Source organism: Pan paniscus, chromosome 3 (genome assembly GCF_029289425.2).
Source record: "Pan paniscus chromosome 3, NHGRI_mPanPan1-v2.0_pri, whole genome shotgun sequence".
Taxonomy (NCBI): domain Eukaryota; kingdom Metazoa; phylum Chordata; class Mammalia; order Primates; family Hominidae; genus Pan; species Pan paniscus.
Window position 1 is genome coordinate 171,834,850 of NC_073252.2, and position 16,972 is coordinate 171,851,821.

Here is a 16,972-nt window from a genome sequence, read left to right on the forward strand (position 1 = left end):
GGGTTATAAGCTCTTTGGAGGTCAACAATATAACTATTTGTCTCTGTATCATTAGTTCATTTTTTGTTTTTTTAAGAAAGAGTCTCACTTTGTCTAGGAGGCTGGAGTGTAGTGGTGATCTCAGCTCACTGCAACCTCCGCTTCCTGGGTTCAAGCAATTCTCTGCTTCAGCCTCCCAAGTAGCTGGGCCTACAGGCATGCACCACCATGCCTGGCTAATTTTTGTATCTTTTATAGAGATGGGGTTTCAATGTGTTGGCAAGGCTGGTCTCCAACTCCTGGTTTCAAGTTATCCACCCGCCTCTGCCTCCCAAAGTGCTGGGATTACGGGCATGAGCCACCACGCCCAGCCTCATTAGTTCACTTTTGCACTGCTATAAAGAAATACCTGAAACTGGGTAATTTATGAAGAAAAGAGGTTTAATTGGCTCATGGTTCTGCAGGCTGTACAGGAAGCATGGCTGGGGAAGCCTCAGGAAACTTACAATCACAGAGGAAGGTGAAGGGGAAGCAGGCATCTCTTCATATAGGCAGTGCAGGAGCAACAAAGGTGGAGGGAGGTGCTACATACTTTTAAACAACCAGATCTTGAAATAACTCATTCACTATCACCAGAACAGCACCAAAGAGGAAACCTGCTCCCATGAGCCAATCACCTCCCACCAAGCCCCATCTCCCACATTGGGGTTTACAATTTAACATGAGATTTGACAGGGACACAGACCCAAACCATATCACACAGTGACTGAAGATAATAAGCAAAGGAGAAGTAGCAGGAATAAAGATTCTGTAGACTTAGATGAATCTGAGAAAAAGAAGACTGTCTAAGGGTCTCAATCATCAAGTGCATGGTCATATGCAAGTACTTAGGACTGTATCTTTTTCTCACCAGATAAATTCCAAACTAATTATATTCAAATGTAGAATATGAAACCATACTAGTACAAGAAGAAAACATGGGCTAACTCCTTTATGGCCTGAGAAAGGGGACAACATTCACAATTATGATTCAAAATCTAGAATCAGTAAGGGAAAAGATGGATAAATGTTAATCGAAATACGTATAGATAAATACACCCATATATACATTCATACCTGAAAGTTTTGCATGACAAAAAAAAAGCACAAGCAAAGTAAAAAACAAATCATAATACAGTTTTGAAAATCTTACTTATACAATAGGCAAAGATTTATTATTCCTAAGGTGCTTATTTTAAAATATGATAAGTAAAATGAAAGAATAGTGGGTTTTTCCTGCCTGGAGTGTTTTTAGATGAAATAATATGATGTTTGAAATTTGTTTTGTGAAAAAAAAAAAAAGCCCTCCCTTTCGACAAAAGTAAGGGGATAGGTGAAATAAGTTTGACAAAATGATAGCATTGGAATTATGCAATTGATTCATAGATACTCATTCTGCTGTTCTGTCTACTTTTGTGTGCAAACTTGCCATAATAAAAAAGCTTTGGAAGTGCATTGGAAGAAAATTATGCAATCATCTGAAGAGTTAGGCTAGTTGAATTCCAACACTTACTTATCAGTTTCATAAAATATATTTCCTAGGAAAAGCCTTTATCAATATTATAATTTTCACTTGGGATTGAAATCACTACATGCTAAGCTCTATAAAAAGTTAAGAAATTTTATCTTGCATGTTTTGTTTCAGGAAGGGTCAGCAACATTCAAGGACGTGCTATCTGAATTAGGGATTGAGCTTCCTAAATCTCAGCTTAAGCTTGAATGTGTCAGAATGGTTCCCAGCTGTCATGATTGCACTCAATTAGGCTGAACTTCTGGCCATCATCTAAACCAAGACCTTGCTAGACACCTCACAGGCCCAGGCCCACACATTTGAGCTGCTTTGAAGCCAAGGCAGGTCCAGGATATTGATATATACCATATACACATGACTGTTACACAACTGTGGCAGATGCATCCTTACCATCTCACCATCTCCTACTGCTTCCCAGTAAAGTCTACTCTGCACTTCACTGCAAAATTATTTTTCAAGAAGGTCTTTATCGCTATATTCCCTTTTTGGAAAACGATACATCTTTAGCTGTAGATTAAAATTCACAGTGTGGTATTCACTGCTCTCAATCCAGGCAAATTGAGAAGCTTCTGGTCTCACCTTTGTGGCTATAAGCCTCCCTCAAATGTTTTCTCCCTAGTCTATGTTATTCTCACTGGCAACCTGTACTTAAAGCGCATCCTCTTTTGAACAGGTGCTTTTCTGCTTGTTATACGATGCTCGACATTTGTAAAAGTAAATGTCTTATGTCCCCATCCAGATTTTTGAGATTTCTTCCCAGTATTTCCTGAATCCAGCATTAGGATAAGGAGTGGGCACTCAATAACATCGATTGATTCTTAGAGTCGAAGCTGTAGAATTTCGTGGTGAGGAATATGATTCTTGCAGGACAAGTCAATGAAGATACCATCACAAGCTACTATATGGTTCTTTAAGTGGCACAAAATGTGTGAGAGCATTTAGTGTGTCAAAGGAACAAGATTATCAATCATTGAACACATATAACAATTTCTACTTGTCCACTCATCACTATAATTTTCAAGTGTTCATTTCATCTCATATACTATTTCCGGACTTCAGAGTTATTCGTTTAGATTCCCCTTTCAACTGACTCATATCCATCCTTTATTCCAGTTTTCCCATTATTCTCACCCCATAGTTAAGTACCTCATCACTTCCTTCCTGAACTGGAATGCTTACTATTAAAGGAAATCTCTTCTTCCTCTATGTCAGTGATTTCAACATTCAGCAAGAAGCCACCATTCCCCATGACAATCATCCTGCCATAAACCACTGTTAACTGATCAGAGTGTAACAACTCCTCAAGTTCAGGGAAAAAATCATTTTGAGAATTACTTCTCCAATCAACTTCCTACAAAATTTGTCCTAAAATTATCATCCTAAAATAGCCCTGTGATCAAACTACTCCCTACTAATAAACCTTCAATGGAATATTGTTCTCATAGAATAAATTGCTAACTCCTTACAATTTCACATTACCTGACATATCTACCTGTAACCTTTGCACATTTCAAGGTAGCTCATCCCTTATCTACACAGAGCATTTCAAACTTACCTCCCTCGGGGCCTTTTCTCAGCCGACTCCTTATCCAAAAAGCTGTGCATTGCCTGCGGCACATCTTAGAGTATCATGCTTTTACTTATTTTTATAATTGTATTCTTTCTACCTCCACCTTGACACTAAACTTCTTAGACAGTAGAAACTACATCTTAAAATTATTTTTCTCCCTCAGCATTCTTAACACAGTGTTGTAATGTGTAGTCAACAAATTAGATTTATTTTTACAGTACACATTTATCAAGCTATAATTTTCACAATGTTTTAATTCTGTTCTGAGGTCTACAGATATCTCTACATAAACACTAAAGCCAGTGATTTAATAAGTGAAAGGAATGCATACATTGCTTTGCAAAAAAATTAGCCTGATACATTTATATCTATATATCTATATATTTATAGAATCATTTTCCCAAGGCTCATGAAACTAAAGTGCACACATACACCATACACACACACACATGCACACACACACCATTATAGTCAATTCAAATGGATTTATATTGTGTCAAATTAAATGCCATATGAAATTTATAATCAGATACACAAAATATGAATGGAATCATGAATACACTGTTGATAACGGATACCATAGCTCACAAATATGATCTCCAGTTAAGAAGAGAGAAATAATTGTTTCATTGGATTTTTGGTATGCGCTAATCACCATCACAAAAAAATCAATTTAATTACACAGTATTCAGAAATTTAACAAACATGCAGATATTAAGTTGACCACAATAAAACCTTTAAATCTGCAAAAAGACATGAAAATATATGGTCAATAATACCATTGTTCACTTGAGTCAGCTTAACATTTTACTTTATTCAGATGCCAAAGATAAGGTAGTTAAACAAGATAACCTGTTAGGTTTCTTATTCTGGATTTCTACACGCCAGCTCTTACACATCTGAGACCAGGTATTGAACTGTAGTTCAAAGGAGCTTATTGGTTTGCAAATGTGTTTTAAATAGATCCACTGTTAGATCACTAAGCACATTGCATGACTCATTTTCAGAAAACTTACATTTTCATACTTATGTAATTTTCCCGATAAACCTAAAAAGTTGTTTTTATTTATGTATTTTTTTGATTGATTGATTTAGAGACACAATCTCACTCTGTCATCCAGGCTGTAGTGCAGTGGCATGATCATAGCTCACTGCAGCCTCAGACTCCTGAGCTCAAGGGATCCTCCCATTTCAACTTCCCAAAGTGCTTGGATTACAGGTGTGAACTACCGCACCCAGCCTATTTATTCTATAAATAAACAACTCTAACAATTATTTGTTAGATCATAAGTTTACGGTGGCACAGAGCCTCTGGGAATTTATGGGTATGTGAAAGAAAATTTGTATGTGAAGTGGCAATTGCTTACTTCCCTTGTAACATCAGATGAGACCTTTTCTAGAAAGGTATAATAAAATTTGGGAAGCCAGGATTCGCTTCAAATTGGCAAGCCCCAAGCAATTTTTTCTTAAAACTTTGAAAAGTTTCTAATAATGATGATTATTCCTTAAAAATCAAGATTATGAAAAAAGTACGTTTAGGATGCTAATAATTCAAGCGTATATCTGAATTTATCTGTCCATCTATCCATCTAATCTCTCTTTCTGTCTCTCTCACTGTCTAAGGCTCACTATAGGAAAATATAACATTATGAATAAAAAGTGTTGCTCACTTTTGAACTGCAAAGCAAAATTTAGTAAAAGTATACGCTGATGCTTATCATCTAAGCATGATCCGTTACTTCATGGGAGTTTGGTTTTCTTAAACGTTAAAAAAAAAGATTATCCTATTCATAGCTACAATTGCTGAGATAAATCAAAGTAAAAGACACCATTTCACTTCTTCATATTACCAAAATCCACATGTTGTTGCCAAAATAGACACGTGCTCATTTTTCCAGGGGTCTTTTTAGGAGGGAAGTCCCTGCAAGACGTTATCACTAATTTGCTGCCAGTAAATGTGTGGTACAAACCAGAATTTCAGTTTGACGCTTGATTTTATAATTTAATACCAATATTACTTACATTATTAGTTTTACTGGTAAATCAGGAGTAAGTTGTTGGAGTCCAGCTGTGACCCCAGGGCAAGAACTTTTTGCCTGCTCTCACCTTCTGACAGTTTAGGCTGTTAATTACCTCCATCAACTAGAACACAAGCACCTCTCTGTCTGCCAGCTGGCAGGCTGAGCTTCAGAAATTGGTAGCTTGGGAAGATCTAAAAGCTGTAAAGGGGGCTGCTATGTAAACAGTTTATTGTATAATATTTGATGACCACAGTAGGCCCGCATCAGTAATCAAAGGTAGGCTCCGCTATTGGGCATTGATCGGTTAGCAAAGAAGAAAGTTTAAAATAGCTTTTGTTTCTATGTTTTTTATCCGGCAGAGTGAAACTAAGGGTTTAGTTCTGGAGGCATTATGTTGGTGGCCGTGGGAGGAAGTCAGTCAATCATTTAGTTCTGCTGAGATAAGCTTGGACCCAGTCGAAAGAAAGGTAAGTCAGCGGTTGTGTGTGCGCCTTGAAAGTTTAAAGCTCACTGCTGGTTAAGGATACTCTATGGACATTCCCTATAAAAAGGAACTTGTTACCATAGGCATCTGTGTAAATTATGTATGCACTGTATGGAATAACAAATTATGTTTGCAACTATATTCTGATCAAAATGCCTTTCCTAACATATCAATGATTTTGTTTTGTTTTGTGACGGAGTCTCACTCTGTCACCCAGGCTGGAGTGCAGTGGTGCAACCTCAGCTCACTGCAGCCTCCGCCTACTGAGTTCAAGTGATTCTCCTGCGTCAGCCTCCAAAGTAGCTGGTATTACAGGCGCCCACCACTGCACCCAGCTAATTCTTGTATTTTTAGTAAACACAGGGTTTCAACATGTTGGCCAGGTTGGTCAATGATGTTTAAGACACATTTTCCAAAGCCATGCTCAAATTTTGAGATTGTATCTGATATTTCACAGTCTCCTTTCCAAACTCCACAGAAACATTTATAAATGTTAATTTGATAAGACTATCAAATAAATAAAAATGTTAAAAACAATACTGACTTAATCTTTAATTCTATAATTCTATTTGAACATTAAAATTCTGTCATCTGGTCTTTGTTGATTAAATGGCTAATTTCATAAGCCACGTGGGCTTAAGTTTAAATCACAATCAAAATCCAAGTTACTTATTTGTTTTAAAGAAATAAAAACAAGCATAATACACTGTGATAAAACAACATTCATTAATTTTCAGCAAAGAAATGCAACCAAGTTAGCATGCATTTGCCTTTGATTCATTTCTTTGAAGCATTTCTTCATCAGTCTTTCCAGAGAAAAAAGTAGCCCTCCTGACATTTTCTTTGGAGCCTCTTTTTATAGAAATTATCAGACCTGTTTAGAATTAACCATTTTTATTCAGGTGCATGCATGAGTGCGTACACACACACACACACACACACACACACACACACACACACACGCCCCATCCAAACATTCTACAGGTATAAAGATGACTCTACTGCAAAAAGACTTGAAAACTCTACATCTGCATAAGAGGAATTCCTACAGGCCTGTAATCTTTGCCTTTGCCTCCAGAGAAGATCTCAGATCCGCATGCCCCTCATTCTTTTTAACCTTCCCAAAGGATCTGTCACTAATATTGGTAATAGTAGCTAATACAGATTGCTTACTGTATGCCATACAATATGAGAAGCACTTTAAGGGCATCATTTCTCATTTATTTTTGGCAACTGTCTTATGAGATAGATTATAAAATTGCCCTCACTCTACAGATAAAGGCCAGATAACTTGCTCAGAGCCACGCAGCCTACAAATGTGAAAGCAGAGATTCAACAGGAAGTCTTTCTAACTCCTGGCTCCAGACTCTAAATCACTCCACTACACCACCTCCCAAGTTACTTTCTTGAAAGACAATCCCATTTCTGTGCTTTCCTGGCTCTCCTTCTTTCTGCCAAAACTTCATCAACTTTCTATTATTGTCTCTACGTACATGAAAGACTTTTCCCATTCCAAGCGCTTCTTCAAATTCACTGTTCTCATTTATTTCAGTAGTTTTGAATTTTACTACTATGGGTGTGGTTCTAAAATCTTCATCACTTTTCTTGAGTCCCTGAACGCTCTGTTTGGCTGTGGTTGTGCTTAGCCAACCAGGCTATGACTGGTCTGTCCAACATGGTGAAACCCGTCTCTACTAAAAATACAAAAATTAGCCAGGTGTGGTGTTGCATGCCTGTAGTCCCAGCTACTCAGGAGGCTGAGGCAGGAGAATTGCTTGAACCCAGCGAGCCACTGCACTCCAGCCTGGGTGACAGAGCGAGACTCTGTCCTCTCTGGCAAACCTGCCCTTCCACTTGTAATTGCATCTTAGTTGATGGCGCACCATCCACTCAGAATTTAGGATTATCTTTCATCTTTTCATTCACCACTCATTCAGGTGAAAAAAGTCTCATGAATTCCACTTTGAAGAAATCTTTTTTTCCTGTACTTGTCGTATGGCCTATTTTGTGTCCCCATTGTTACTCACCAAAGTAATAATGCAGCAGCCTCCTAACTGCTTGCATAGCCTCTTGTCTCTGTCCTCACTAATCAGTCCCACATCGTATCACCAGAAGCATCCTTTTAAACACAGAACCAGTTCTTAAACTCTCCTCCTCAAAAACCTTCAGTGGCTTCCCAATGTAAACAGATGTCCAGTATCAGTAAACCCCTGGACTTAGTTCTGGCTTATCTTAGCACAGATTAACTTCTACTTCAATACTCCAAGAGGCATGTGCAGCCATTCCCTAATCGCGCCCTCCCCTTGCCTCTCCTATGTTTGTGCTATCCCTTCTTTGTGGGCTTTTTCTCCTTCTCTCATCTTAATCCCTCACAATCCACCTCTAATTTCCTCCATGAAACTCCTGATGGCCCTACTAAAAATTTATCCTTTTCTTCATTTACTTAACAACTATTTATTGAATATTTACTAAGCTTTAGAATCTTAAAAATAAAAGACAGGCTCCCTTCCCAAGAACAGTCTATAACATTCTAATGGGGAAGACAAGTAAATAAGCAATTAAAATTACATATGGTTTTCATGAAACACACAAACTACCAATGCTCTCTCAAGAAAAATAAAATTAGTATTTTATTAATATATTATATTATTTAGTTTTAAAAATTTTGTTTTGCTATAATTTTGTTTAAACAAAAAAAAAGATTGTTGGCTGGGCGCAGTGACTCACGCCTGTAATCCCAACACTTTGGGAGGCCAAGGCGGGTGGATCACCTGAGGTCAGGAGTTCAAGACCAGCCTGGCCAACATGGTGAAACCCCGACTCTACTAAAAATAGAAAAATTAACTAGGCATGGTGGCACATGCCTGTAATCCCAGCTACTCTGGAGGCTGAGGCAGGAGAATCACTTGAACCCAGGAGGTGGAGGTTGCAGTGAGCTGAGATTGTGCCATTGCACTCCAGCCTGGGTGACAAAAGTGAAACTCCGTTTCAAAAAAAAGAAAGAAAGAAAGAAAAAAGAAAAAAGAAAGATTTATTCACTAGTGAGCTCTTCTCAACATTTAAGGAACAAGTGATACCAATTTTATACAAACTCTTCCAAAAATTGAAGAGTTCACTAGTACACTGATATTAAAACCAGGCAAAGACCTTATGGAAAAGAAAACTGGGCCAGGTGTTTTGGCACATGCCTGGGCTGCTTGAGGCCAGAAGTTTGAAACCTGCCTAGGCAACATGGCAAAACCATGTCTTTACAAAAAATAAATAAATAAAAAATAAAATAATTAAAAGTTAGCTGGGCATGGTGGTATATGCCTATAGTCCTAGCTACATAAGAGACTGAGGCGGGAGGATTACTTGAGCAGTCTTTAATTGCTTCGGTTTGAGGCAGCAGTGAGCTATGATCATGCTACTGCACTCCAACCTGGGCGATAGAGCAAGAAGACTCTGTTTCAGAAAACAAAACAGAAGAAAAAAGAAAACTAAAGATCACTATCTCTCATTAGTATAGATGCAAAATCCTACACAGTATTTTAGCAAATTAATTCAAGCAATATATTTAAAAGGATAATGCTTCATAATGAAGTAGATTTCATCCCAGAAATATGAGATTTGTTTCAATATTTAAAAATCCATAAATGTAACAGTTTCTCAAATTTTGCTTGTTTCGATGACCTAGGCAGTTTTGAGAATTACCAGTTGGGTATTTTTTAGAATGTTCTTTAATTGGAATACATATGAAAATTTTTAAATAATTAGTCTGGAATTATGGGAATAGGAAGAAGAACACAGAGGTAAAGTGCCTTTTTTAAATCACATCATATCAAGTGGACATGACATAAACGTCACTATCACTGTTGATGTTGACCTGGATCACTTGGCCAAGGTAGCAATTGTCAGGTTTCTTTACTGTACAGTTATTCTTTTTCCCTCTTTTCATATTGTACTCTTTTGAAAGAAATGAGTATGTTCACGTCCGACTTAAAGAGCATAGAGTTATGCTCTTCCTCACTGAGGAAGTAGTATCTACATAAATTCTTTCAAATTTTTCTGCACAAAAATTTGACTCTTCTTCCTCATTTAATTATTTTTTTATTTTACTTATGCTTTAAGTTCTGGGATACATGTGTAGAACGTGCAGGTTTGTTACATAGCTATACATGTGCCATGGTGGTTTGCTGCACCCATCAACCCATAATCTACATCAGGTATTTCTCCTAATACTATCCCTTCCCTAGCCCCCGACCCTCTGACAGGCCCTGGTGTGTGACGTTCCCTCCCTGTATTCATGTGTTCTCATTGTTCAACTCCCACTTAGGAGTGAGAACATGCGGTGTTTGGCATTCTGTTCCTGTATTAGTTTGCAGAGAATGATGGTTTCCAGCTTCATCCATATCCCTGCAAAGGACATGAACTCATCCTTTTTTATGGCTGCATAGTATTTCACGGTGTATATGTGCCACATTTTCTTTATCCAGCCGATCATTGATGGGCATTTGCATTGGTTCCAAGTCTTTGCTATTGTGAACAGTGCTGCAATCAACATACAGGTGGATGTGTCTCTATAGTAGAATGATTTATAATCCTTTGGGTATATAGCCAGTAATGGGATTGCTCGGTCAAATGGCATTTCTGGTTCTAGATCCTTGAGGAATCTCCACACAGTCTTCCACAATTGCTGAACTAATTTACACTCCTACCAACAGTGTAAAAGCGTTCCTATCTCTCCACATCCTCTCCAGCATCTGTTGTTTCCTGACTTTTTAAAGATCGCCATTCTAACTGGCGTGAGATGGTATCTCATTGTGGTTTTGATTTGCATTTCTCTAATGCCCAGTGATGATGAGCTTTTTTTCATGTTTGTTGGCCACATAAATGTCTTCTTTTGAGAAGTGTCTTTTCATATCCTTCACCCACTTCTTGATGGGGTTGTTTGTTTTTTTTCTTGTAAATTTGTTTAAGTTATTTGTAGATTCTGGATATTAGCCCTTTGTCAGGTGGATAGATTGCAAACATTTTCTCCCATTCTGTAGGTTGCCTGTTCGCTCTGATGATAGTTTATTTTGCTGTTCAGAAGCTCTTTAGTTTAATTAGCTCCTATTTGTCAATTTTGGCTTTTGTTGCTTTAGTCATTTGCCCATGTCTGTGTCCTCAATGGTATTGCCTAGGTATTCTTCTAGGGTTTCTATGGTTTTAGGTCTTATGTTTAAGTCTTTAATCCATCTTGAGTTAATTTTTGTATAAGGTGTAAGGAAGGAGCCCAGCTTCAGTTTTCTGCATATGGCTAGCCAGTTTTCCCAAGATCATTTATTAAATACAGAATTTCTTCCCCATTATTTGTTTTTGTCAGATTTGTTGAAGATCAGATGGTTGTAGATGGGTGATGTTTTTCTGAGGCCCCTGTTCTATTCCATTGGTCTATATATCTGTTTTGGCACCAGTACCATGCTGTTTTGGTTACTGTAGCCTTGTAGTATAGTTTGAAGTCAGTTAGCATGATGCCTCCATCTTTGTTCTTTTTGCTTAGGATTTTCTTGGCTATATGGGCTCTTTTTTGGTTCCATATGAAATTTAAAGTAGTTTTTTCTAATTCTGTGAAGAAAGAGCTATGATGACTAAATGTAATGCCTTAGCATGGGTGGGATTCTGAAACAGAAAAAGACGTTGGATAGAAACCAAGAAAATCCAAATAAAATATGGAGTTTAGTTAATAATAATTTGTCAGCATTGTTTCCTTAATTGTAACAAATATACCATACCAATGTAAGATGCTAATAAGGGAAACCAGGTGTGGGGTACACAAGAATTATCTATAATATGTTTATAATTTTTCCGTAAATCTAAAGCTGTTCTAGAGTTTTAAGTTTATTTGTTTTTTAAACGCCTCAGTTTGGAGGCACCATATACTGATGCTTGAAAGGATGTGGTCAGGTCTCTCAGAAAGAGTGAAGAGGCCAGGCGCGGTGGCTCACGCCTGTAATCCCAGCACTTTGGGAGGGCAAGGCAGGTGGATCAGGAGGTCAGGAGATTGAGACAATGCTGGCTAACATGTTGAAACCCTGTCTGTACTAAAAATACAAAAAATTAGACGGGTGTGGTGGTGGACGCCTGTAGTTCCAGCTACTGGGGAGGCTGAGGCGGGAGAATGGTGTGAACCCAGGAGGCAGAGCTTGCAGTGAGCTGAGATCAGGCCACTGCACTCCAGCCTGGATGACAGAGCGAGACTCTGTTTCAAAAAAAAAAAGAGAGAAGAAAGTGACTGGATAGTTGACCTGGTATTTATACTATTGGGAAGCACTGACCCTATCTAATGTTGGATTTCTGGGCTTCTGGTATACTCTTTTCCTTTTTCTCTCCTGTTCTCAATTAATATTGTAGCCCACTCTCCCCAGAAAAGAGCTTTTGGTGACTTGGAAATGAATGAGTTTCATTCCCCCTGCCTGAATTATAGATTTAACTGTAAAAGAGATACCGTCTAATTTTATTACCGATACCACTAAAGCATAACCCTAGTTTGGAGAGAGGTCTGATCTTTATGCGGTTTGCATAGTAGAATGTAACCACCAATTTGTTTCTGGTATTGCTAAATGAACTAGACTTATACTTTTGTTGTTGTTATACTACATATAATTGCTCTTTTGTTACTTTAAAAATTCAAATAGTTGTAATTTCATCTGGTTTGACCAAATAATAATGTCAAGAATAAAAGGGAATAAACATTTATTTGAGCATTGAAAACGAATCCATAAGTGTAATTCATCATATCAAATTAAATTTGACTACAAAAGAAAAGCCATATGATCATCTCAATAGATGTAGAGAAACCATTCGACAAAATTCAATGTCATTAGTGCATGGTAGAAACTCCCAGGAAAGTATAAATAAAAGGGAACTTTCTCAACTTGGTAAAGGGCATCTACAGAAACTGTACAGCTAATCTTATTACTAATGGTATATGATAGTGAAAGCTTTCTCCCTAGATATTAGAATCAAGAAAAGATGTCTGTTTCCAATACTTTTATTCAACATTATTCTGGGGATCTTAGTCAGTACAATAAGCTTTGAGAAAAAAGAAATAAAATAGAAACAAATTGGAAAAAAAGAAATAAAAGAGTACTTGATTATAGATGACATGACAGTCTTGGTAGAAAATCCTATAAGATCAAAAAAACCATGGCCACGCATGGTGGCTCACGCCTGTAATTCCAACACTTTGGGAGGCCGAGGCAGGCAGATCACTTGAGGTCAGGAGTTTAAGACCAGCCTGACCAACATGGTGATTCCCCTGTCTCTACTAAAAATACAAAAATTAGCCGGGCATGGTGTTGCGTGCCTGTAGTCCCAGCTACTCTGAAGGCTGTGGCAGGAGAATAGCCTGAACCCAGGAGGCAGAGGTTGCAGTGAATGAAGATTGTGCCACTGCACTCCAGCCTAAGCAACACAGTGAGACTCTGTCAAGAACAAAAATGTCTAGAAATAATAAGCGACCATAGCAAAGTCACAGGATATAAAGTCAGCATCCAAAATATATTGTAGCTGGGCGCAGTGGCTCATGCCTGTAATCCCAAGACTTTGGGAGGCAATGATGGGAGGATCACTTGAGGCAAGGAATTTAAAGCCAGCCTGGTCAACATAGCAAGACCCCGTTTCTACAAAAGAAAAAATTTTTTAAAATGTTAGCTAGGTTTGGTGGCATATACCTGTAGTCCCAGCTGCTGGGAAGGCTGAGGAAAGAGTTTAGCTAGAGTCCTGGAGTTCGAGGCTGCAGTGAGTCATGATTACGCCACCACACTTCACCTGCATGACAGAGCAAAACCCCTAAACCCTGTTTCAAAAAAAATTATATATATATATATGACATTAAAAAGATCAAATTGTAAACTGCCTCTGAGAAATTCACCTGACCAGTAAAATATATATGTAAAATATATATAAATATATATAACATATAAAAATATATACAGAATATATAAATATATAGATAATATATAAATATATAGACATATATACAATATATAAATATATGACATACATATAATACAAAAAGTATATTTATATATTATATATTCTATATATAATTTTTATTTGAAATTTCACTATATATACTGTTTTCATGTATTAGAATGTAACAATTAGAAATTTTCAATAAAAATAACAGCATAAAAAGCTAAATATTTAAGGATCAATTTAACTAAATCAGTGAAAAATCCTGGAAATTTCAAAACATTGTTTAAAAAAATTAAAGAACACCTAAACAAATGGAGACATATGCTATGTTCATGTATTGGAAGGTCCAATATTGTGAAGAAATCAATTCTTCACAAATTATAAATTCAGCATAATCTCAATCAAAATCCCAACAAGCTTTTGTTGTAGAAATTGACAAGCTGACTCAAAAATATATATGAACATGTAAAGTACCCAGAATAGACAAAACAATTTTTATCTAATTTTTTAGATTGACAAATAGTTATTGTACATATTCTTAGGATATATAATGAGGTGTTGATAAATAGACAGTGATCAGATCAGCATAATTAGCATATCCATCATCTCAAATTTTTATCATTTCTTTGTGTTAGGAACATTCAATATCCTCCTTCTAGCTATTTAAACTACATGATATATTATTGTTAACTATAGTCATCCTACAGTGGTAGAGAACACAAGAACTTCCTTTCATCCAGTTTAACTTTTATATTCTTTAACAAATCCCTTCCTATCCTTCCCTTCCCCCAAGTTTTCCCAGCATCAGGTATCCTCTGTTCTATTTTACTTCTATGAGTTCAACGTTTTTTTACCTTCCAAATATGAATGAGAACATGTAGTGTTTAACTTCCTGTTCATGGTTTATTTCACTTAACATAATATCCTCCAATTCTATTCATATTTTCACAAATGATAGCATTTCATTTGTGAGGAGGCAAAAGGTAAGAAATTACTTAATAGGCAGCCAGCCTGGGGTCATGTCTGCCCTGGGGTCATGTCAGCCTGGGCTGTTACTCAGATGTAGGATGTGGGCTTTTGGCTGTATGGCCAGCCTGGGATCATACCTGCCAAGAGTGGCCTGTGAAACTGTTTCTCAGGTCATGATGCTTCTTAGGTCTGAAACACAATTGCAAAGATGCTTGGTTGGCTCAGGGGTGTCCCCACCAACAGCAGCCCAAAAAACTGTTTCTCAGGCCCGGAATGTGGGTACATGGCTGCTTGGCCAGCCTGGGGCATGTCCACCTGGATTGGCCCACAGGGCTGATACTCAGGTCTGGGATAGGTGTTTTCGGCTATTTGGTCAGCTTAGTATCATACCTGCCAAGAGTGGCCTGAGGAATTGTTTCTCAGGCCCTGATTGGGGATACGGGGCCACTGGGGCAGGCCAGGGTTCTCTCTGGAGGGTGCAAGTGTGCTGTGGGACTGTTTCTCAGTTCCTGGGTGCAAGCATATAGCCACTTCACTGGCCCTGGAGCATGTCAGCTGCTCACAGGCTTGGGGGCCTCTCCTGCTTTGGGGAGGGTATGCAGCAGTTTGGCCAGCTCAAGGGCAGGTTCACCCTGAACAGAACAGGACCAGAGCCACAGCCCATCCTGGGCCCATGCTTTACGAATCTGGGATTGAGGTGTTCAGCTTCCCATATGGGCTTGGTGGAATGAAGATGGAGCCCAAGTGCTGGAGAAGTGCAGTGGCTACTGGCCCTCAGAGCAGGGCACACTGCAGAAGTGGCTCTGGTCTCAGGATGGTGCCATGCTATAGCACCATGGCTCACAGGGGATGAATAGAGGGTTGGGGGTCCACACTTTGTTCTCCTAATCTGAGACAATGCAGCTGCGTGAATTCCCAGCAAGACTCCAAACCTGTCTCAGGACTTGTGAGGACTGCTGGATTCACCTGCTATAAGGACTGTAGGTGTTTGTGATGGCAGTGGGCACTGGTGGGGATCTTCTGCTTACCTTTATCCTTGCAGCAGGAAGTCCTTCCTGACTCCAGCAGATCTCACCCAGATGAAGAAGACAGGCTTCAGAGGCCAGGTGCCTCCAGCTGCCCTCCTGTACTTCCAGCCACCACAGCTGCATCTCCATCCCCGCACTGCACTCCAGTGCTCTCCCTTTCATACTCTAGTAAAATCTTAGCTGTTTATTTGTTGCCTGAGTCCTTTCCTGTGGAGGAGGGGATGAACACCAGGTGTCTGTATTCAGCCATCCTGCTGACATCACTGCCAATACAATTTTTTGAAGAACAACAATGTTAGATGGCTTATAAGCCATGACTTTAAGAATTACCATAAAGCAGGTGCTGGGATAACTGGCTATCTATATGCGGAAGAATGAAACTGGACCCTTATCTATCACTATGTACAAAAATTAATTCAACATGGATTAAAAACTTAAATGTAAGACCAAAAACTATAAAAATCCTTGAAGAAAACCTAGTAGGTACTCTTCTGGAAAGCCTCAGCAAAGAATTTATGACTAAGTCCTCAAAAGCAATTGCAACAAAAACAAAAATTGACAAGCGGGAACTAATTAAACTACATAGTTTCTGCATAGCAAAAAAACTATCAAGAGAGTAAAGAGAGAATCTATAGAATGGGAAAAAATACAAACTATGCATCTGACAAAGGTCTAATATCTAGTATCTATGAGGAACTTAAACAATTCAGCCAGGTGTGGTGGCTCACACCTGTAATCCTGGCACTTTGGGAGGCCAAGACAGGCAGGCAGATCACCTGAGGTCACGAGTTTAAGACCAACCTGGCCAACGTGGCAAAACTCCGTCTCTACTAAATACAAAAATTAGCCAGACGTGGTGGTGGGCCCCTGTAATCCCAGCTACTTGGGAGGTTGAGGCAGGAGAATTACTTGAACCTGGGAGGTGGAGGTTGCAGTGAGCCAAGGTTGCGCCACTGCACTCCAGCCTGGGTGACAGAGTGAGACTCCGTCTCAAAAAAAAAAAGAAAAAAGAAAAAGAATTCAACAAGCAAAAACAAAGAACCCATTAAAAAGTGGGCAACGGATATGAACAGACATTTCTCAAAAGAAGACTTACACGCAGCCAACAATCATATGAAAAAACGCTCAACCTCACTAATCATTAGAGAAGTGCAAATCAAAGCCACAGTGAGATACCATCTCACATCAGTCAGAATGGCTATTATTAAGAAGTAAAAAAAAATATGCTGGCAAGTCTGCAGAGAAAAGAGAATGCTTATACACTGTTGGGAATCTAAATTACTTCTGCCACTATAGAAAGCAGTTTGGAGATTTCTCAAAGAACTAAAAATAGAACTACCTTTTTACCCAGCAATCCCGTTACTGGGTATATAGCCAAAAGAAAACAAATCATTCAGCCAAAAGACA

The 16,972-nt window shown here is 38.5% G+C and overlaps 1 long non-coding RNA gene across 2 annotated transcripts in view; it reads right to left on the bottom strand.

Annotated features, from left to right (window-relative positions):
* Window positions 1-9,612: 9,612 nt before the first annotated feature.
* Window positions 9,613-16,972, bottom strand: part of LOC117980121 (uncharacterized) — a 28,881-nt gene continuing 21,521 nt past the window's right edge. For both annotated transcript variants that reach the window (XR_010112073.1, XR_010112072.1), the window contains 3 exons: window positions 15,566-15,828; window positions 13,322-13,418; window positions 9,613-11,267 (listed from right to left, as the gene is read on the bottom strand). This is a non-coding gene — a long non-coding RNA (uncharacterized LOC117980121). The remainder of the gene's footprint in view (window positions 11,268-13,321; window positions 13,419-15,565; window positions 15,829-16,972) is intronic.